General features: G+C 42.8%; 1 pseudogene; it reads right to left on the bottom strand.

Moving 5' to 3' along the window:
• Nucleotides 1-7,551: 7,551 nt before the first annotated feature.
• Nucleotides 7,552-23,016, bottom strand: LOC129115418 (glutathione peroxidase 7-like; annotated as a pseudogene).
• Between the last annotated feature and the right edge of the window lie 1,122 nt (nucleotides 23,017-24,138).

Here is a 24,138-nt window from a genome sequence, read left to right as displayed (position 1 = left end):
AGTAATGATGTACATTAACTGAACAACTGATTTCAGTATTTATAGTATTTATATTTTACTTTATACTTATAATCCACTATATTTTATTGGTAATTAGTACTTTTTACTGCACCATATTTATGACAGCTATAGTAACTAGTTACTTCAAGAAAATGTATTACACTCCAGATTTGATGAGATAATATTCTAAAAATGTAACTTGTCATAACCCAGTAATATAAATGTAAGAAATAAACACTTGCAAAGTGAGAATAGCTTTATTTCTGATATTTCAAGTAACTTTCACATTGTAGGCTGTGTAGTTAAACAATGATTTTTCCTCCACAGTGAAAACCCAAAGTGGGTAATATAAATTACAGTAATAAACACTTGCAAAGTGAAAATATGAATTTTCAAGTAAATTCTACATTGTGATATTGCTTATTTTACTCAATTAGGAAATTAACAACATTGGACGCTGTGTAGTTAAAGAATGATTTTTCCTCTCCAGTGACAAGTGGGTCCAGCACTTCTCCAGCTTTTGGCTGTGCATCTACAAACCTGTGTGCAGCTGCTGCCAGCCTGGGTAGCCTTCCTTTCATGCAAAGCGTTGGTAGCATAAGCAGCGGACCATCCTGTTGTGGGACCAGTTTCTGTAATACTGCCCCGACAACAACAACTGCAGCCCAAACAACAACAACTGCAGCCCCAACAACAACTGCAACCCAAACAACAACAACTGCGGCCGCAACAACTACAACTGTTGCCCAAATGACAACAACCGCTGCCCCGACGACAACAACTGCAGCGCAAACAACAACTGTCGCCCCAATGACAACAACCGCTGCCCCGACGACAACAAGTGCCGCAGCAACAACAACTGTGGCCCCAACAACAACTGTCGCCCCGACGACAACAACTGTGGCCCCAACAACAACTGTGGCCGCAACAACTACAACTGTTGCCCAACTGACAACAACCGCTGCCCCGACGACAACAACTGCAGCGCAAACAACAACTGCGGCCCCAACAACAACTGTCGCGCCAGTGACAACAACCGCTGCCCCGACGACAACAACTGCGGCCCCAACAACAACTGCGGCCCCAACAACAACTTTGGCCCCAACAACAACTGCAGCCACAACAACTACTGTTGCCCAAATGACAACAACCGCTGCCCCGGCAACAACAACTGAGGCCGCAACAACTACAACTGTTGCCCAAATGACAACAACCGCTGCCCCGACGACAACAACTGCAGCGCAAACAACAACTGCGGCCCCAACAACAACTGTCGCCCCAATGACAACAACCGCTGCCCAGATGACAACAACTGCAGCGCAAACAACAACTGCGGCCCTAACAACAACTGTCGCTCCGACGACATCAACTGTGGCCCCAACAACAACTGCAGCCCAAACAACAACAACTGCAGCCTCAACAACTACTGTCGCCCCATTGACAACAACCGCTGCCCCGACGACAACAACTGTGGCCCCAACAACAACTGCAGCCCAAACAACAACAACTGCGGCCGCAACAACTACAACTGTTGCCCAAATGACAACAACCGCTGCCCCGACGACAACAAGTGCCGCCCCAACAACAACTGCGGCCCCAACAACAACTGTCGCCCCGACGACAACAACTGCAGCCCAAATGACAACAACCGCTGCCCCGACGACAACAACTGCAAAACAACTACTGTTGCCCAAATGACAACAACCGCTGCCCCGGCGACAACAACTGAGGCCCCAACAACAACAACTGTCGCCCCATTGACAACAACCGCTGCCCCGACGACAACAACTGTGGCCCCAACAACAACTGCAGCCCAAACAAAACACAACAACTGCGGCCAACAACTGAGGCCGCACAACTACAACTGTTGCCCAAATGACAACAACCGCTGCCCCGACGACAACAACTGCAGCGCAAACAACAACTGCGGCCCCAACAACAACTGTCGCCCCAATGACAACAACCGCTGCCCAGATGACAACAACTGCAGCGCAAACAACAACTGCGGCCCTAACAACAACTGTCGCTCCGACGACATCAACTGTGGCCCCAACAACAACTGCAGCCCAAACAACAACAACTGCAGCCTCAACAACTACTGTCGCCCCATTGACAACAACCGCTGCCCCGACGACAACAACTGTGGCCCCAACAACAACTGCAGCCCAAACAACAACAACTGCGGCCGCAACAACTACAACTGTTGCCCAAATGACAACAACCGCTGCCCCGACGACAACAACTGCAACAACAAGTCGCCCCAACAACAACTGCGGCCCCAACAACAACTGTTGCCCCAATGACAACAACCTGCTGCCCAAATGACAACAACTGCAGCAGCCCAAACAACAACTGAGGCCCCAACAACAAACTGTCGCCCAATTGACAACAACCGCTGCCCCGACGACAACAACTGTGGCCCCAACAACAACTCCCAACAACAACAACAACTGTTGCCCAAATGACAACAACAAACAACTGTGGCCAAAACAACAACAACAACTGTCGCCCAAACAACAACAACTGCGGCCCCAACAACAACAACTGTTGCCCAAATGACAACAACAACTGCGCAGCCCAAACAACAACAACTGCGGCCCGACAACAACTGTTGCCCAAACACAACAACTGCTGCCCCAACAACAACTGCGGCCCCAACAACAACTGCGCCCCAACCCAACAACAACAACTGCAGCCCCAACAACAACTGCAGCCGCAACACTGTTGCCCAAATGACAACAACCGCTGCCAACAACTGCAGCAACAACAACTGAGGCCCCAACAACAACAACTGCGCCCCACGACAACAACTGCGCCAACACAACAACTGCAGCCCAAACGTTGCCCAAATGACAACAACTGCTCGCCCGACAACAACTGACAACAACAACTGCGGCCCCAACAACAACTGTCGCCCCAATGACAACAACCGCTGCCCAGATGACAACAACTGCAACAACAACTGCGCCCAACAACAACAACAAACTGTGGCCCCAACAACAACTGCAGCCCAAACAACAACAACTGCAGCCGCAACAACTACAACTGTTGCCCAAATGACAACAACCGCTGCCCCGACGACAACAACTGCAGCAATCAAACAAACAACTGTTGCCCCAACAACAACTGTCGCCCAACAAGTGACAACAACTGCGTTGCCAACAACTGCACAACAACAACTGTCGCCCAAATGACAACAACCGCTGCCCCGACGACAACAACTGTGGCCCAAACAACAACAACTGCGGCGCAACTGCAGCCCAAACAACAACAACTGCGGCCGCAACAACTACAACTGTTGCCCAAATGACAACAACCGCTGCCCCGACAACAACTGCACAAAACAACAACTGTGCTGCCCCAACAACAACTGTGGCCCCAATGACAACAACTGTGGCCCAACTGCAGCAACAACAACTGTGGCCGCCCTGTTGTCCAACGACAACAACTGCAGCCAACTGCAACAACAACTGTTGCCCAAATGACAACAACCGCTGCCCCGGCGACAACAACTGAGGCCCCAACAACTACAACTGTTGCCCAACATGACAACAACTACTGTTGCCCAAATGACAACAACTGCAGCGCAAACAACAACTGCGGCCCCAACAACAACTGTCGCCCAAATGACAACAACCGCTGCCCCGATGACAACAACTGCAGCGCAAACAACAACTGAGGCCCTAACAACAACTGTCGCTCCGATGACAACAACTGTGGCCCCAACAACAACTGCAGCCCAAACAACAACAACTGCATCCTCAACAACTACAACTGTTGCCCAACTGACAACAACTGCTGCCCCGACGGCAACAACTGCAGCACAATCAACAACTGCGGCCCCATCAACAACTGTCGCCCCAATGACAACAACCGCTGCCCCGACGACAACAAGTGCCGCCCCAAAAACAACTGCGGCTACAACAACAATTGTTGCCCCAACAACAACAACTGCCACCCCAATGACAACCACTACTGCCCCAACAACAGCAACTATTTCCCTAACAACAACAAGTGCCGCCACAACAATAATTGCTGGCCAAACCACAACAACTGTTGCACCAACAACAACAGCTGTTGCCCTAAAGACAACAACTGCCACCCCAACAACAACTGCCCCCACAACAACAACTGCTGCCCAGATGACAACAACTGCTGCCCTGACGACAGCAACTGCCTCCCTAACAACAACAACTGCTGTACCGACAACTGCATCCCCAACTACAGCAATACCTGCGGCCCCGACTACAATCACTTCTGGCCTAACAACATCTACAACAGCCACCACCGCAGCAACCCAATCAGCCCCAACTACAACTACTACCAGTGACGCCGTCTGTGTCAGACTGGGTGTGATCCATCTGCTGCTCGGACTCATTATCTTTGCTGTTTGTTAGAACAAGGTGGTTCGAAAAAAGCACTAATGAAGCCACCAGAAGGAGTCTGAAACAGGATTATTATCGTTAACTAGAACTGAAACTAAAATGAAAATAAGCAGTGAAAAATATTGTCTTCAACTGAAACAAAATACAAACGATATCCTATAAGAAAACTAAAACTTAAATTAAACATTGCCTGGTTAAGAAAAAAATGAGAACAAAAAAAAAAAAATGATCACAAATTCATATGAGATTCAGTATTTCAGCTATAATACTTAACTACCAAATTAAGGAGATTTAAAAAGAGAAAAGGAGATTAAATAGCAAAAACATGAATAAATTGCAAGTGACAAGTTTTCTTGTGAGTGTCAATCACAAGATTAAAACATAATGGCCATTCTTTCATCGTTCTCCCATCATCTATTTTGTTTGTCAATGCTCCATCTGAAACATCATACCTGGCCCTAACAAAACAACAAAAAAAACTGTAAAACCAAATATATAAAACTAAAGCTAACCTTTTTGAAAAACTAAAACGAAGCTAATGCTAGCAAACACACTATGAAAACTGACTTAATCTACTAATTTTGTTAGTTTAGTTTTTTGCACTTTTGTAAATATTTATCCATATATAATATATATATATAAACATATATTGCATTGGTATAATGTAATTTAACTACTGTCTTGTAAGAATGTGTTTTAAGAAGTGATTCAGAGAATCAGTAATCTCTTTTAAATCACTTCTTAAAACACATTTTTACAGAATGGCTTTTATGTGATGTCGTCGTTTTAATGTTTCATTTTCATTTGGTCTTAGTATTTTATCTTATATTTGTTTACTATATTTTACCTATTTCACTTGATTTTATCTATTTTGTTCATTTATTTGATTGTCACTGTTATTTAATTTTGTTTCTTTGTTTAGTTTTATCCTAACGATTGTTCTTAATGTTTCTTCTATTGCACTGCTGGCTTGTCTGTCAAAGCACTTTGTAAACCTTATTTTTAAAAGGTGCTATATAAATAAAGTTATTATTATTATTATTATTATTATTGTATATATTAAAACCTGTTTAATAAAGCTTTTCTGATGCATGACACAACAACAGTTTTTAGCATCTGTGGTGCTTTTATCCAAAAGGTCAAGAATAATGAATCAAATGTAAATGTGAAGCCATTTTAATAAAAAAGATGTATTAATTTAAAAAAAATATATATAAATATTATTAGTTAAACTTAGTTGCATACCACAAATGACTGGGCCCCGAACATATTTATCCTCAGTTAGTTACACTATTACCCTCACTACTAGGTCTATGGTTACACACATTTCTCCATACTGAGTTCTTGTTTCAAGCTCTTTACAAAGTCATTTTTATGCTTTACAAAGTCATTTTTATGCTCAGCACAACAGTTAATCTCACATCCAAAATGGATTTATGCAACCTAAATGCCACATAATCAGTGGCCGACTGGTCTCTGAACATTCCTCCATGACGAAAATAATTATTCTTTATGGTTAATGAATTGCAACCGCCGGAGGATAATAGATTTTTTTTTTTTATTCTTTAGATGAAGCAGAGTGTAGCAATTTATTTTGTAGTAATTTTGTGTTAGCTTGTGAATTAGTATGTAAATATGTGCAAAATTGACTGTAAATACAGTTTTGGTGGTGGTTGAGTCATGTCACTGTCATCGAATGCATTTTGTGCCAAAGCAAGCTACAGCTTCCCCTGTTTTCACTATGATTAAAAGCCAATACCATTAGAATGATGGTGCACATTGAGCTGCACAAAATCTGATGGTATGGCCTTTTTTTATGAGGCAGCGCAATGTAGCATGGAAATGGCCTACATGCAGACAATCCAGGCAGACAAGAACAGTTCAGTGATTTATTGAAAAAGTGAAGGTACATAGGCTAACTGGCATGGGGAGCAAGTACGAAGAGAACTGACAGCAAATCCACAGTTCAGATTATAGTTCTGGTTGGTGTAAGGCAAAGGCACCAAGCAAAATTGATGATCTGGCCCTGATTGAGTAAGAGAGACACTTCTGACTGTGGAAAGGATATACCGGTTGATGTGGGAGACAGGTGGCTACGACAGGCGGAAAAGTGAAAGAGCATCTGGAGGACTGGTAGAGAATGGCAATGACTGCAAGGTGTCAAAGAAATGTAGGGGCCCGTGGAAGTTGGAACGGCAGAATGGAGTGACAGAGAGGCAGGTGACATAGTGACAATGTTATAGCCGTCATACTGTCTTACTTGTTGATTCATTTGTTTTTGTTTTTCAAACGACCATTATTCGGTTAATAATATGACGACAGTTGTTTCATTGCAGTATGTAGGAGTGGCAGCTCAGCAAAAGCAGGTGTGGCTATTTTCTCACGGCCCTGGGGCAACTCTACTATACGAAGAAAAGTAAATGGTTAACATTGACTAACTGGATTTTGGATCAAGGTTTTTTTTCTTAAGGTTTCGACTTTTCATGCAATTTGGGATTTAATGTAAATGAAGATTTCTTAAAAATGGGTATACAAGGCATGTAGAATATAAAAGGATTCTTTTTTTATACCAAAAATGTCTTACTTATTTACTTTTTAAAGCACCAGCAGCACTATCTCAAAAAGTCGCTAAATTTAGCAAGAAAGTTGCCAAGTCTGCCACACCGACAGTCCATCCCTTTAGACCTCCTTCTCTTTCTCACAAACATGGCTTCTATCAGTACTGAAAGCTGTGAAGCTGTAGCAGCTTGATGAAGGCTCCACAATGCGCAATGAGTGCATGGTAGGTATGCAATGCCATCATTTTACCAGCGTAACTGCGGTAAAATCAAAGCAACAGCAGAGCCTGGTTGGAAGTTTTATGTCGTCTTCACGGCACTCAATGTAGTGAAATCACGTAGAAATAGTTTTGTTTTTCAGAAGCTAATGTTTGAGTTCTGAGAATGTCTAGTTAATAAAACAGGATACCAAGACTTAGCAGCAGGTACACTTCTCTCTCATCACAGTAAAAGTTTATTACACAAATCAGACTGAAATAAACAGCAAAACACATGATCCACATGACAAACAAATAGGAAAACATGAGCTCTCTGACTCAAAGCTGCATCTTGAAATGTCATCTACCTGATATAAAACTTGATATTGAAATTGAAAAAAATAGTGGTGTTTCATCAGTGCTTTCAGAGAGCAAGTACGACTTGCTTTCGGTTTGTGACTTGGTAATAGTTCAGTCTAACAAAGTCTGATTGTACAAGCAAAATAAATGTGTTCAGTTGATGTCTTTAAATCTAACCCTAACACCAAAGGGTTTTTTAACAGGAGGTTAAAGCTCTTCTTTCTTCTTCAGGATTATCTGCCGCACCATTTCAGCTATTTTGGGTCTGAATTCTTTGACAGAAACCTTTGGTCCCCATGCATCCACCACTTTGCCATCTACATCAATGAGATACTTCTAGGAATTCCAGTCAGGCTCATTTCCAGAAGACTCTGCAGAGAATGAGGGAAGGAAAAGGAGTTAATATCAGTTACTGACATCTTTCTTTATTCTTTTTTTCCATCGCTCCCCTCTTTTATTTATTCTGCCCTACATGTTTACCTTCATTCTTAATTTGGTCATTTCCTTATCTCCTTTTCCCATGATTTCAGTTTCGGAAATACTGACTCTACTGTTCATGATCCACTAATCACCATTTAAGCTCAAATCTGTGGGCAAATAATTGCAAGGGTGGCACCTACATCGACATAGAGTAGACATAATAGTAGCAAAGTGGAATAGAAATAGCTGTCCCAACCAGGCCAGAAATTACATCCCCGAAATGAAACTCCTCCATTTCCTTTGCCAATATACTATGAGGTGTCAAGACACAGAAAATAGTGTACACGTAATGAAGAAGAAGATCACAGAAACAGGTGAGTGAATGTGTTTCATCAAGCTATTAATGAGTTCCTTAACGCCCGTTTGATTTTCAATGGCCTATTATTGAAGTAACAATAAAGAATGGCAGTGACGTTCATTCAACAATAACAGGTGTGGCAATGGCGACAGAGAATACCAACAACACGGCGCTGCAAACATAAAAAACAAACTAAATCTTCTGTTTAATGTATTTTCAGAAAAGACACCTGATTTGACATGGAACTAAACTATGGGGGATGAGATGGCATATTTCGACACAGAAGACGCCATGTCTCAGCTGTCTGGTTTGACCCAAAGCACGAAACAGTGGTGTGAGGCGGAAAGAAACATACAGCTCACACAAAACTCGATCCCAGTAAGGTCAACTGCATCGCATAGAGGAAGCTGTATGTTTTGAATATGTTTATAATAATTTGTCTTGTGTGATACACCCCTGACTCGTTTGCTTTGGGCTTTTGTATGCTATCCCCTGTATACTGAATCTGTTCCATTGATTAATAGAAAAAAATATATGAAGAGATTAGTAGCTGTAGCCGACTCTCGACTACCGTAGGTTCTCCCCAACACAGATACGGCTTCAGCAGGTAAGTTTAACAAAGGTATATTTATTTATTTCAAAATACAACACAAAATGCGGACCGTCGTGCGCTCCGCTTCGCTGCCCGGCTTCTCGGGCGCACTCGGTCCACCGTTCCCGGAACGCCACCACTCTGATGGCTTTACGCTCTCGTCTCAGTCCTCGTTCCGCGTGTGTGACTGTCCTCTTGAACTCCAGTCTGCTACTGCTTAAATAGATTTGGCATAATTAGCACCACATTACAGCTGTGTTGATTGCACTCACAACGGCACTGTTCCCATGAACCACTCCCACACCTCTCTCCCCTGCAGCTGAGTGCAGACCACGCCCACACACCTCCACCGCCCGACTTAGGCCGGGGAGCCGTCCGGCCTAGCCTACTCCCCCCCCCACCTGTGAGCGGGAAAGGAAGTCTACCACAGCCATCTGCACCCCCGGCCTATGGACCACTTTGAATTTAAAAGGCTGCAACGCCAGATACCACCGAGTGATCCGGGCGTTGGCATCCTTCATGCGGTGGAGCCACTGTAGAGGGGCATGGTCTGAATAGAGGGTGAATGGGCGTCCCAGGAGGGGCATCGACCGCCCACCGGATCGCCAGGCCTTCCTTCTCCACTGTGCTGTAGCGAGACTCCCTCTCGGACAGCTTCCGGCTGATGTAAAGCACTGGGCGGTCGATCCCCTGCACCTCCTGGGACAAAACGGCCCCCAGCCCCCTGTTCGAGGCATCAGTCTGCAGGATAAAAGGGAGAGAGAAGTTAGGTGTGTGGAGAAGAGGTTCCCCACAGAGGGCCTGTTTTACCCTCTCAAGCACCAGCTGGCACTGCTCCGTCCACTGGACCGGATCTGAGGCACCCTTTCGAGTCAGGTCAGTCAGGGGGCTGGTTAGGTCGGCGAAGTTGGGGATGAACTGCCGGTAATATCCTGCCAGCCCCAAGAACCGCCTCACCTCTTTTTTGGTCTTGTGCCTCGGGCAGGCTGCAATCGCTGCTGTCTTGTCGACCTGGGGACGAACCTGCCCTCCACCCAAGTGGTACCCCAGATACCGTACCTCCCTCCGTCCAACCGCACACTTCTTCGGGTTGGCGGTGAGCCCAGCCTGTCTCATAGACTCAAGCACAGCGGACACCCGCTGCATGTGCTCCGCCCAGCTGTTGCTGTGGATGATAACATCATCCAGGTAAGCGGCAGCATAAGCAGCGTGTGGACGCAGTACCCGGTCCATGAGACGTTGGAATTTGGCTGGGGCATCGAACAGCCCGAAAGGAAGTGTGACGAATTGGTACAATCCGTACGGAGTGGAGAAAGCAGTCTTTTCCCTGGACTCTGGAGACAAGGGAATCTGCCAGTAGCCCTTGGTCAGATCCAGTGTCGTGAAAAACCGAGCAGTGCCGAGCCGGTCCAGGAGCTCGTTGACCCGGGGCATTGGATAGGCATCAAACCGTGACTCGTCATTCACCTTGCGGTAGTCCACACAGAACCGTATAGACCCATCCTTCTTGACAACCAGAACAATGGGGCTACACCAGGCACTATTGGACTCTTCTATTACCCCCATCTCCAGCATAGCTTTCAATTCTTTCTGAACTACCTTTCTTTTGTGTTCAGGCAACCGATAAGGCCGTGATCGTACTGTCACGCCTGGGCGAGTTTCAACATGGTGTTGTATAAGGTTGGTGCGTCCTGGCAGAGGGGAGAACACATCAGCAAAGCGCTGCTACAACGCAGCCACATCTGCTCTCTGGGACTGAGTGAGATGGTCTTCACAACGGAGCGAGGCTGGATTGGTGGAATTTGGCACCTCAGGCCCCAACTCATCCCTCTCTTTCACGGTAGTCACCAGAGAAACAGGCTCTGCCTCTCTCCATGCTTTGAGGAGGTTGAGGTGGTAAATTTGTGTTGCCCCTCCCCTGTCAGAACGCACAACCTCATAGTCTACATCGCCCACTCGCTGTGTGACCACAAAGGGCCCTTGCCACTTAGCGAGCAGTTTGGAGCTGGAAGAGGGAAGTAATACAAGTACTTTGTCTCCCGGTGCAAATTGTCTCAGCCTAGCCCCTCTGTTGTACAGGCGTTGTTGACGCTCCTGGGCCCTGAGCAAATTCTCCCGTGAACATTGCCCCAGTGTGTGGAGTTTTGCTCTCAGGTCCAGGACGTATTGAATCTCGTTTTTGCTTGGGCTCGGACCCTCCTCCCAGTTTTCCTTAACTAGGTCCAGAACCCCACGTGGTTTTCTGCCAAACAGCAGCTCAAAGGGAGAAAATCCTGTGGAGGCCTGGGGCACCTCCCGCACTGCAAACAACAGAGGGTCAAGCCACTTATCCCAATTTCCAACATCATCGTGTATGAACTTACGGATCATGGACTTCAAGGTTTTATTCAGGCGCTCAACAAGGCCATCGGTCTGTGGGTGGTAAACGCTAGTCCGAATTGCCTTGACGCCCAATAAACCGTATAGTTCCCTTAATGTGCGTGACATAAACGAGGTGCCCTGGTCGGTCAGAATCTCTTTCGGGATTCCAACTCGGGAGATGACCTGAAACAGGCATCACGTGCATCTGCGCAATATAATAGCACATGATTACCGAAAATATATACTGATATCAGCACAAGAAGGCAATTAAACAACAATTCAGGGAAAATTATCTTTATTAAACATCCCAGATCATGTACCAAAAATAAAGCAAAGGCTCAAAACAATAGCCTACAAACAGTGGGCACGGCGCAATTGCGCATTAGGCAAAAAAGAAATAAATGTGCACAATAATAAAAGGGAACCATAAAAGTTCGTTATTTAGCAATAAACTGAAACGAAATAAAGTGCATAACAATAACAAGGAAGGCTCACTCAGAACAAATACAAAAATAAAATAATAAAATGCCTCATATCCTGAGCAATAAAATTGACAATTCCTTCTGTGATATCATGTTTGCGTTTGGATGATAGAGGAGGCTTAACATCCAGCGTGGTCTGGGTGTATCGGAGGGATCCTGCAGTTATAAAACGAATAAACGATTATTAGACTAAAATATTGAAATATGTTTAATATGATATTAATAGGCTATAATATTGAAATATTACCGTTTTATGATACGCCATGTTTGTAGTCGAACTGTGATATGCAAACTGTTGTTTGCAAATTTTACATTCAACTTTTTTCCCGCCATCTATTTTGGAAAAATTCTGCCACACTGCCGATGTCTTTGACATGGATGGTAGAGGAGGAGGACTCAAATGAAACTTAAATGAAACGCTCAAAATAAAAATAGATATTCAGCAATTAAACCACCGGACGTTGAATAACATGGACCTTCTTCAATCTACCTGTCTCTAGTGGGTTGGGCTAATCCAAAATAGTGAAAACAAGGGGGTGTTCTCTGAAGACAGGCTGTTTTCTGTGAAACAGGGCTCTGAAAACACCCCCATTAGCACTTGGTACTTTCCTCCTGATGACGACTTTATGAAATTAACACGGCAAAAAATCGACCAATCAGAATTTTGGTCGACCCAGAACGTATCGACCAATAAGTCGACTAGTACAGCCCCTAGTCATGTGACCATCAATTTGTATCACTTGGTCGAAGGCAAAGCGTAGAGTATTGTCACGAGACTGCTCCAGTGGAAAATCTTCCATGGAGTGTATTTCGGGAACCTGCGGGGCCCCTTGTGAGGGCACCACCGGTTCCCCTCCCCTTCAGCAGCGTCGGACAACCTCGCATCACCACTGAGCACAGCACACATCCCACATGTCCCTGCCGGTCGCGATCGCACACCCACACATTGCCCCACTAACGTATGGAACCCAGACCAATCCGTGCCTAGATTAGTAGCTGTAGCCGACTCTCGACTACCGTAGGTTCTCCCCAACACAGATACGGCTTCAGCAGGTAAGTTTAACAAAGGTGTATTTATTTCTTTCAAAATACAACACAAAATGCGGACCGTCGTGCGCTCCGCTTCGCTGCCCGGCTTCTCGGGCGCACTCGGTCCACCGTTCCCGGAACGCCACCACTCTGATGGCTTCACGCTCTCGTCTCAGTCCTCGTTCCGCGTGTGTGACTGTCCTCTTGAACTCCAGTCTGCTACTGCTTAAGTCGCTTCAGCATAATTAGCACCACATTACAGCTGTGTTGATTGCACTCACAACGGCACTGTTCCCATGAACCACTCCCACACCTCTCTCCCCTGCAGCTGAGCGCAGACCACGCCCACTGCCACAGTAGCCAATTAGTCTAAATTAACATGATGCTATGGGTTGGTTTCCCTACTTTTCTCCAAGTTTTTAGATGGCTAACAGAGCTATTTCACGAACTGTTGGCTGCAGTCCGGGCCCTGAGGGTCAAAACACAACATTTCACAAAACATAAGTACATTTTACAAAAAAACATGAATAGAATAGTGAATAGTGTTCACAAATTGTTTCAATTGCCCCCAAGTGGCCAACATCTATTAAATGAATGAATTAATGAATATTCTAAGGAACAATACACAGCACTGAGCAATAAAACACACATAACAAGTAGCACGTAACACAAAACATAGCATGTAGGTGGCAGAAGAGCACATTTTTAATTTCTTTCAAGTCCATGGCAGATCTTCTAACCTGCAAAGACTTCTGAAACTCTGATTCACTGATAAATATTTGTATTAAAGGACAATATCTAGAATTTAACAAAACCATCCCATCAGTGTATAACATATACAATGAATGACAAATATCATACATTAGTCAAAGACCCAATGACCTTAAGAAGCTGAAAAATTGATGACATATTTTCAAGATACTTTTTAAGAAAGCAATATCATTTCTAAATCAGAAGACTAAGATAGGATGAAATAAAACAAACCAGATTGAAGAGTAAAATAAACGTTACAGTGCAGCTACAGTGCTGTGTAAAATATGAAAAACAGTTTCAAATTTAACTTACAATGAAAAACGATACAGTCATTAAATAGAGTGTTTTGTCGTCTGGCCAGTTCCACAACATTCCGACTGATTACTAAGAAGCACCCGTTGGATCATAATAACGTGTGAGGAGGATCATTCCTTTACATAGTATGTCAGATTGTATCCTCCCTATCAGAACAATGTCAACTACAATGACAGTATTATTGGTATTGGCATCAAGGAAATCTAGTTCATCTTTTCAATTTGTCTCAATGACGCATGACACAAAACCACAAAACAATTAAAAATTAAAAAAAACTATCTCCTATGCATTCCTGCTACTTTGTAAGAAATATTAAAAGGCACCCACATTATATTACATGATCATGGACTTATTTCCATTGTTGTCCCTTGGGGTTACACGGTCCACCAATCTTTATTAAGACATAGATATGCATTCAATCTCTGTAATAAAGATATACTATGTTAGTAAAGAAGAACTGCAGAACAAGAAAACTGAAACATTTTTTTATATATATTTTCCAAAAGCAGAAGGGGTTAATGATTTCAATGTAACAAAAGAATAGACGAGCTGTAAAAATTAGATCACACCCAATTCCGAGGGTTTTTCAGCATGCGTTGTACATTTACATAACACCTTTGCAGTATATAAAGTACAGTGATGCTAAAGGTGTAGTATCCAGTCAAACTAATACACAGTACACTACCTGTTCGTCATGATGAAGCTGATCTTTTCTCTGACCCTCATCTTGGTACTCTCCAGCACAGGTAACTTTATTTATTCTTACAATGTAGTTGCAGTTTTACTGTTAATATCCCAAGGGGATTTATTCTAATTGATCAAGAAAAATCTCTTATAAATTCTAGATACGAATATAGGATACGACTTAATTGAGCCACAAGGGGCTAAATTCCATTATTACAGAATAGCAGTACAAATGTAGGAAATAGTAAATGACTATTTAAAATAAGAAATACTACAAAATAAGAAAATTAAGTAAATTGCAAAATTCAATTCAACTTCTATTGTAAACATTACAATACTGGGCAATACACATTACAAGACTTGGCTGTGCAAGTAGTGTAGAAAAGTCTTGTGGTGCAAATTAGACACTTAAACCACTTTTAAGCATTACATCCTCATGTCATTTACAGTCCTTTTGCACAAGATGAAGAAGAGTTTTCAGGCATTTGGCATTTGATTTGATGTTTGAGATGTGATCATCATTCATTGACACTTTATCTTCCCATTGCAGCTCGAGCACTTCAGTGTCAGACTTGCACAGATGAGCAGTGTTCAAGCACAATACTACTCACATGTTCCTCAGAGACAATGTGTGGAACAGCTTCCATTCAAGGTAGGCAATTTCTTTAAACCATGTACTACTTTTGGGTGAAATTAAGGTACTGTGGAGTTATGTGTTCTTTCCATCAACATTAACAAACTTCACTTTTGATTTTGTAGCCACTTCATCTGGATCTACAGCACAGAGAATCTTCAAGGCATGTGCATCATCCTCCCTGTGTCCAGCCACCGGCTCTCAGACATTTTCAGCCAACTTGGGTGTTACAGATGCAGTTGTATCTGCTAAGTGCTGCAACACAGATAATTGCAACACAGAGACTCTGCCATGTAAGTACAGCCGGATAGCAGAAGCTCATTTAAGATAAGAAATGACAAAATAGATAGGAAAGGAAATAATGACATCCTGCCATCGTCTGACAAGTTCAAGTTAAATTCTCTGAAGCTTAAATGTTCTCTCTTCCTCAAACTAATTATGTTCTTTTCTGTTTCAGTCCCTGCTCCTCAGACAGATAACGCCTTACAGTGTTTCACCTGTAACCCCATCACCTCTCAATGTACTTCTCCATTACAATGTAGGGGGGATGAGAACCTCTGCTTTTAAGCGAGTGGTGAGTCTTAATCAGTCGTAGCTTGAAAAACATGTTTACTATCTTAAAGTATCTAAAAAAAAACTACATGTGAGATCTGGTAAATCAACCAGTGGATGTACAGAACTAGCGCTTATGGTATTTATAGTATTTATATGTTACTTTATTTTCAGAATCCACTAAATTTCATTGCTAATTATTCTACTTTTACTGCACTACATTTATATCAGGTATAGTGACCAGTTACTTCAAGAAACGTCAGTACACTTCAGATTTGATGTGATATATCCCCTAATGATACATGTCATAATCCAGTAATATAAATTACAGTAATAAACACTTGCAAAGTGAAAATATCAAATTTCAAGTAAATTCTACATTGTGGTATTGCTTATTTTACTCAATTAGCAAATTAACAACATTGGACGCTGTGTAGTTAAAGAATGATTTTTCCTCTCCAGTGACAAGTGGGTCCAGCACTTATCCAGCTTTTGGCTGTGCATCTACAAACCTGTGTGCAGCTGCTGCCAGCCTGGGTAGCCTTCCTTTCATGCAAAGCGTTGGTAGCATAAGCAGCGGACCATCCTGTTGTGGGACCAGTTTGTGTAATACTGCCCCGACAACAACAACTGCTGCCCAAACAACAACAACTGCGGCCCCAACAACAACAACTGTCGCCCCAATGACAACAACCGCTGCCCCGACGACAACAACTGAGGCCCCACCAGCTGTCGCCCCGACGACAACAGCTGTGGTCCCAACAACAACTGCAGCGCAAACAACAACAACAACTGCAGCCGCAACAACTACTGTTGCCCAAATGACAACAACCACTGCCCCGGCGACAACAACTGAGGCCCCACCAGCTGTCGCCCGACGACAACAACTGTGGTCCCAACAATAACTGCAGCGCAAACAACAACAACTGCAGCCGCAACAACTACTGTTGCCCAAATGACAACAACCACTGCCCCGGCGACAACAACTGAGGCCCCAACAGCTGTCGCCCCTTTGACAACAACCGCTGCCCCGACGACAACAACTGAGGCCCCACCAGCTGTCGCCCCGACGACAACAGCTGTGGTCCCAACAACAACTGCAGCGCAAACAACAACAACTGCAGCCGCAACAACTACTGTCGCCCAAATGACAACAACCGCTGCCCCGGCGACAACAACTGAGGCCCCAACAGCTGTCGCCCCATTGACAACAACCGCTGCCCAACAACAACTGAGGCCCCAACAACAACAACTGTCGCCCCATTGACAACAACCGCTGCCCCGACGTCAACACGTCCTGATCTAACAACAACTGTCGTCCCAATGACAACAACCGCTGCCCCGACGACAACAACTGAGGCCCCAACAACAACAACTGTCGCCCCATTGACAACAACAGCTGCCCCGACATCAACACGTCCTGATCTAACAACAACTGTCGTCCCAATGACAACAACCGCTGTCCCGACGACAACAACTGAGGCCCCAACAACAACAACATCACCTCTCAATGTACTTCTCCATTACAATGTAGGGGAGGAGAACCTCTGCTTTTAAGCGAGTGGTGAGTCTTAATCAGTCGTAGCTTGAAAAACATGTTTACTATCTTAAAGTATCTAAAAAAAAACTACATGTGAGATCTGGTAAATCAACCAGTGGATGTACAGAACTAGCGCTTATGGTATTTATAGTATTTATATGTTACTTTATTTTCAGAATCCACTAAATTTCATTGCTAATTATTCTACTTTTACTGCACTACATTTATATCAGGTATAGTGACCAGTTACTTCAAGAAACGTCAATACACTTCAGATTTGATGTGATATATCCCCTAATGATACATGTCATAATCCAGTAATATAAATTACAGTAATAAACACTTGCAAAGTGAAAATATCAAATTTCAAGTAAATTCTACATTGTGGTATTGCTTATTTTACTCAATTAGCAAATTAACAACATTGGACGCTGTGTAGTTAAAGAATGATTTTTCCTCTCCAGTGACAAGTGGGTCCAGCACTTATCCAGCTTTTGGCTGTGCATCTACAAACCTGTGTGCAGCTGCTGCCAGCCTGGGTAGCCTTCCTTTCATGCAAAGCGTTGGTAGCATAAGCAGCGGACCATCCTGTTGTGGGACCAGTTTGTGTAATACCCTGCCCAACAACAACAACAACAACTGCAGACCAAACAACAACAACTGCGGCCCCAACAACAACAACTGTCGCCCCAACTGCTGCCCCACCATCCTGACAACTGTCGCCCCAACAACAACCGCTGCCCCGACGACAACAACTGAGGCCCCACCAGCTGTCGCCCGACGACAACAGCTGTGGTCCCAACAACAACTGCAGCGCAAACAACAACAACTGCAGCCGCAACAACTACTGTCGCCCAAATGACATCAACCGCTGCCCCGACGACAACAACTGAGGCCCCACCAGCTGTCGGCCCGACGACAACAGCTGTGGTCCCAACAACAACTGCAGCGCAAACAACAACAACTGCAGCCGCAACAACTACTGTTGCCCAAATGACAACCACTGCCCCGGCGACAACAACCGCTGCCCCGACCACTGCCCCGACGACAACAACTGAACAACAACTGGCCCCAACAGCTGTCGCCCATGTCGCCCAAATGACAACAACCGCTGCCCCGACGACAACAACTGAGGCCCCACCAGCTGTCGCCCGACGACAACAGCTGTGGTCCCAACAACAACTGCAGCGCAAACAACAACAACTGCAGCCGCAACAACTACTGTCGCCCAAATGACAACAACCGCTGCCCCGACGACAACAACTGAGGCCCCAACAACAGCTGTCGCCCCATTGACAACAACTGTGGTCCCAACCCTAACAACTGTCGCCCCAAACAACAACAACTGCAACGCAAACAACTACTCAGCTGTCGCCCAAATGACAACAACTGTGGTCCCAACAACAACTGGCGAAACAACTGAGGCCCCAACAACTACTGTCGCCCAAATGACAACAACCGCTGCCCCGACGACAACAACTGAGGCCCCACAAGCAACAACAACTGTGGTCCCAACAACAACTGACAACAACAACTGCAGCCGCAACAACTACTGTTGCCCAAATGACAACAACCACTGCCCCGAGACAACAACCGGCGACAACAACTGCTCCCTGATCTAACAACAACTGTCGTCCCAATGACAACAACCGCTGTCCCGACGACAACAACTGAGGCCCCAACAACAACAACTGTCGCCCCATTGACAACAACAGCTGCCCCGACAACTACTGTCAACACGTCCTGATCTAACAACAACTGTCGTCCCAATGACAACAACCGCTGTCCCGACGACAACAACTGAGGCCCCAACAACAACAACTGTCGCCCCATTGACAACAACTCCTGTCCCAACAACAACAACCGCTGCCCTAACAACAGCAACTATTTCCCTAACAACAACAAGTGTCGCCACAACAATAATTGCTGGCCAAACCACAACAACTGTTGCACCAACAACAACAGCTGCTGCCCAAATGACAACAACCGCTGCCCTGACGACAGCAACTGCCTCCCAAACAACAACAACAACTGCTGTACCGACAACTGCATCCCCAACTACAGCAAAACCTGCGGCCCTGACTACAATCACTTCTGGCCTAACAACATCGACAACAGCCACCACCGCAGCAACCCAATCAGCCCCAACTACAACTACTACCAGTGACGCCGTCTGTGTCAGACTGGGTGTGATCCATCTGCTGATCGGACTCATTATCTTTGCTGTTTGTTAGAACAAGGTGGTTCGAAAAAAGCACTAATGAAGCCACCAGAAGGAGTCTGAAACAGGATTATTATCGTAAACTAGAACTGAAACTAAAATGAAAATAAGCAGTGAAAAATATTGACTTCAACTGAAACAAAATACAAACGATATCCTATAAGAAAACTAAAACTTAAATTAAACATTGCCTGGTTAAGAAACAAATGAGAACAAAGGAAAAATGATCACAAATTCATATGAGATTCAGTATTTCAGCTATAATACTTAACTACCAAATTAAGGAGATTTAAAAAGAGAAAAGGAGATTAAATAGCAAAAACATGATTTCAATATTTAGGAAAATCAAACCATTTGACCAAGCTATTGAGCTCAGGTCTAAAGTTGGAGTAGGAATAAATTGCAAGTGACAAGTTTTCTTGTGAGTGTCAATCACAAGATTAAAACATAATGGCCATTCTTACATAGTTCTCCCATCATCTATTTTGTTTGTCAATGCTCCATCTGAAACATCATACCTGGCCCTAACAAAACAACAAAAAAAACTGTAAAACCAAATATATAAAACTAAAGCTAACCTTTTTGAAAAACTAAAACGAAGCTAATGCTAGCAAACACACTATGAAAACTGACTTAATCTACTAATTTTGTTAGTTTAGTTTTTGCACTTTTGTAAATATTTATCCATATATAATATATATATATAAACATATATTGCATTGGTATAATGTAATTTAACTACTGTCTTGTAAAAATGTGTTTTAAGAAGTGATTTAAAAGAGAATCAGTAATCTCTTTTAAATCACTTCTTAAAACACATTTTTACAGAATGGCTTTTATGTGATGTCGTCGTTTTAATGTTTCATTTTCATTTGGTCTTAGTATTTTATCTTATATTTGTTTACTATATTTTACCTATTTCACTTGATTTTATTTATTTTGTTCATTTATTTGATTGTCACTTGTTACTTAATTTTGTTTCTTTGTTTAGTTTTATCCTAACGATTGTTCTTAATGTTTCTTCTATTGCACTGTTTTGCTGGCTTGTCTGTCAAAGCACTTTGTAAACCTTGTTTTTAAAAGGTGCTATATAAATAAAGTTATTATTATTATTATTATTATTATTGTATATATTAAAACCTGTTTAATAAAGCTTTTCTGATGCATGACACAACAACAGTTTTTAACATCTGTGGTGCTTTTATCCAAAAGGTCAAGAATAATGAATCAAATGTAAATGTGAAGCCATTTTAATAAAAAAGATGAATTAATTTAAAAAAATATATATAAATATTATTAGTTAAACTTAGTTGCATACCACAAATGACTGGGCCCCGAACATATTTATCCTCAGTTAGTTACACTATTACCCTCACTACTAGGTCTGTGGTTACACACATTTCTCCATACTGAGTTCTTGTTTCAAGCTCTTTACAAAGTCATTTTTATGCTTTACAAAGTCATTTTTATGCTCAGCACAACAGTTAATCTCACATCCAAAATGGATTTATGCAACCTAAATGCCACATAATCAGTGGCCGACTGGTCTCTGAACATTCCTCCATGACGAAAATAATTATTCTTTATGGTTAATGAATTGCAACCGCCGGAGGATAATAGATTTTTTTATTTTTATTCTTTAGATGAAGCAGAGTGTAGCAATTTATTTTATAGTAATTTTGTGTTAGCTTGTGAATTAGTATGTAAATATGTGCAAAATTGACTGTAAATACAGTTTTGGTGGTGGTTGAGTCATGTCACTGTCATCGAATGCATTTTGTGCCAAAGCAAGCTACAGCTTCCCCTGTTTTCACTATGATTAAAAGCCAATACCATTAGAATGATGGTGCACATTGAGCTGCACAAAATCTGATGGTATGGCCTTTTTTTATGAGGCAGCGCAATGTAGCATGGAAATGGCCTACATGCAGACAATCCAGGCAGACAAGAACAGTTCAGTGATTTATTGAAAAAGTGAAGGTACATAGGCTAACTGGCATGGGGAGCAAGTACGAAGAGAACTGACAGCAAATCCACAGTTCAGATTATAGTTCTGGTTGGTGTAAGGCAAAGGCACCAAGCAAAATTGATGATCTGGCCCTGATTGAGTAAGAGAGACACTTCTGACTGTGGAAAGGATATACCGGTTGATGTGGGAGACAGGTGGCTACGACAGGCGGAAAAGTGAAAGAGCATCTGGAGGACTGGTAGAGAATGGCAATGACTGCAAGGTGTCAAAGAAATGTAGGGGCCCGTGGAAGTTGGAACGGCAGAATGGAGTGACAGAGAGGCAGGTGACATAGTGACAATGTTATAGCCGTCATACTGTCTTACTTGTTGATTCATTTGTTTTTGTTTTTCAAACGACCATTATTCGGTTAATAATATGACGACAGTTGTTTCATTGCAGTATGTAGGAGTGGCAGCTCAGCAAAAGCAGGTGTGGCTACACCGACAGTCCATCCCTTTAGACCTCCTTCTCTTCCTCACAAACATGGCTTCTATCATTACTGAAAGCTGTGAAGCTGTAGCAGCTTGATGAAGGCTCCACAATGCGCAATGAGTGCATGGTAGGTATGCAATGCCATCATTTTACCAGCGTAACTGCGGTAAAATCAAAGCAACAGCAGAGCCTGGTTGGAAGTTTTATGTCGTCTTCACGGCACTCAATGTAGTGAAATCACGTAGAAATAGTTTTGTTTTTCAGAAGCTAATGTTTGAGTTCTGAGAATGTCTAGTTAATAAAACAGGATACCAAGACTTAGCAGCAGGTACACTTCTCTCTCATCACAGTAAAAGTTTATTACACAAATCAGACTGAAATAAACAGCAAAACACATGATCCACATGACAAACAAATAGGAAAACATGAGCTCTCTGACTCAAAGCTGCATATTGAAATGTCATCTACCTGATATAAAACTTGATATTGAAATTGAAAAAAATAGTGGTGTTTCATCAGTGCTTTCAGAGAGCAAGTACGACTTGCTTTCGGTTTGTGACTTGGTATAGAATAGTTCAGTCTAACAAAGTCTGATTGTACAAGCAAAATAAATGTGTTCAGTTGATGTCTTTAAATCTAACCCTAACACCAAAGGGTTTTTTAACAGGAGGTTAAAGCTCTTCTTTCTTCTTCAGGATTATCTGCCGCACCATTTCAGCTATTTTGGGTCTGAATTCTTTGACAACTCACAGCAACACCATCACATCTCACTCACCAACAAGGTACTGTACAGTGATTTTACTAAACAGGGGAAAGGGTAAACTCTGCGCACAAAGCTGTTGATCTCTTTGTCGCTGCCTGGCTCCTGCTGCCTAAACTGGTTGCAGGGATGACCAACACATTCAAGTGATACTGCTCAAACTCCCGCTGGAGCTGGTGCAGGTCTTTGTAGTGCTCTTCGGTAAAGCCACATTCACTGGCAACATTCACCACCAGGGACACCTAGAGCCAAGGAAACACTCTGTGAAAGCACTACAGTCACAATTCTGAAAGTCAAAAAAACAATTAGCATCAACTTAGAAACTGTCAACAGCTTTTTGATTACCTGATTAAGAGTAGATGTGCTGAACATGCTCACAAGGGTTCACAAGATGACACTGGAAGCCAAACATTATTTTATATATATGGCTCCGCTGCAGCCTAATAAACAGGTAGACCTCTCCTTTGATCTTAGAAAAGAGTGTGGCTCAGTTACAGATAGAGGCCAAATGTGTAGTTTCCTGGAGACGTTGTCTCATTTTGATTTCCAGAAATGTGGGCTGTAGATTGTTGGACTATGATGTTTTGGACCAAAGAGGAAAATTCTTATTCCCATCTACCAAGGGCCTTTTTTTTAAAAAGAAATGATTCGGGTGGGGAGGTGTGATTTGTCAAGACAATGAGAATAGCAGGTCTCCCTTAAAGGTCAGGCATGGGCCGAAGTCGTCGCTAAATCGTCAATAAATGTACACGGCCCACAGAGAGCAAATAGCCTACTAACTGACACTTTAATAATATAATATACATGATTTAACATACTCTTATATATTTACTTGTTTACATTTTACCATATTATTTTTGTATATATATTTTTATTTTTAAATTTTGTCTTTAGTATTGCACTTGTTTGTTATTGATTTTATGCACAATTCATTGTATGTATAACGTACTTGGCAATAAACAGCTTCTGATTCTGATTCTGATGTATAAAAATACAAATATAGATGTACAAATTAACAAATCCAATACATTTATTTTGGGATACTAAGGAGAATCATTATGTTCCAACTGTCATATAGCAAAGTAAGGACTAACATGTTTTGATCCATGTCCTTCCTTCACAATAATTCACAGTTTTTTTGTTGTTTTTTTATGCAGTTTTAAACCAGAGACACAAAACAGAAATCGCTTTCGCAACCCTTTTGTTTTTAATGTTTGCCTCTTGCATCATGTTTTCAACACCGTTTTTCAGTAATGTGGTTTTATACAAGGGATAGTGCCACTGTACTAAAGTAGACTGTGACTCACTTTCAATGCAGTTTGAGGTCACATCTGAAACCAGAATGATTGTTTGGCTTTCACTTCTCGACAAAACTCTTGTGCGACCTTTAATGTCAATTCAGTTCTTATTAGCCTTTTTTACTGTGGCTAATTTCAAGTTCTGCATAAATTCACACTGTGGATGTTGACATCATGTTGACTGCAAAAAAACAAG

This window comes from Anoplopoma fimbria, unplaced genomic scaffold (assembly GCF_027596085.1).
Source record: "Anoplopoma fimbria isolate UVic2021 breed Golden Eagle Sablefish unplaced genomic scaffold, Afim_UVic_2022 Un_contig_7472_pilon_pilon, whole genome shotgun sequence".
Lineage (NCBI taxonomy): Eukaryota > Metazoa > Chordata > Actinopteri > Perciformes > Anoplopomatidae > Anoplopoma > Anoplopoma fimbria.
Note: the sequence above shows the minus strand (reverse complement) of the source record. Positions and strands in the feature narration are given on the sequence as shown.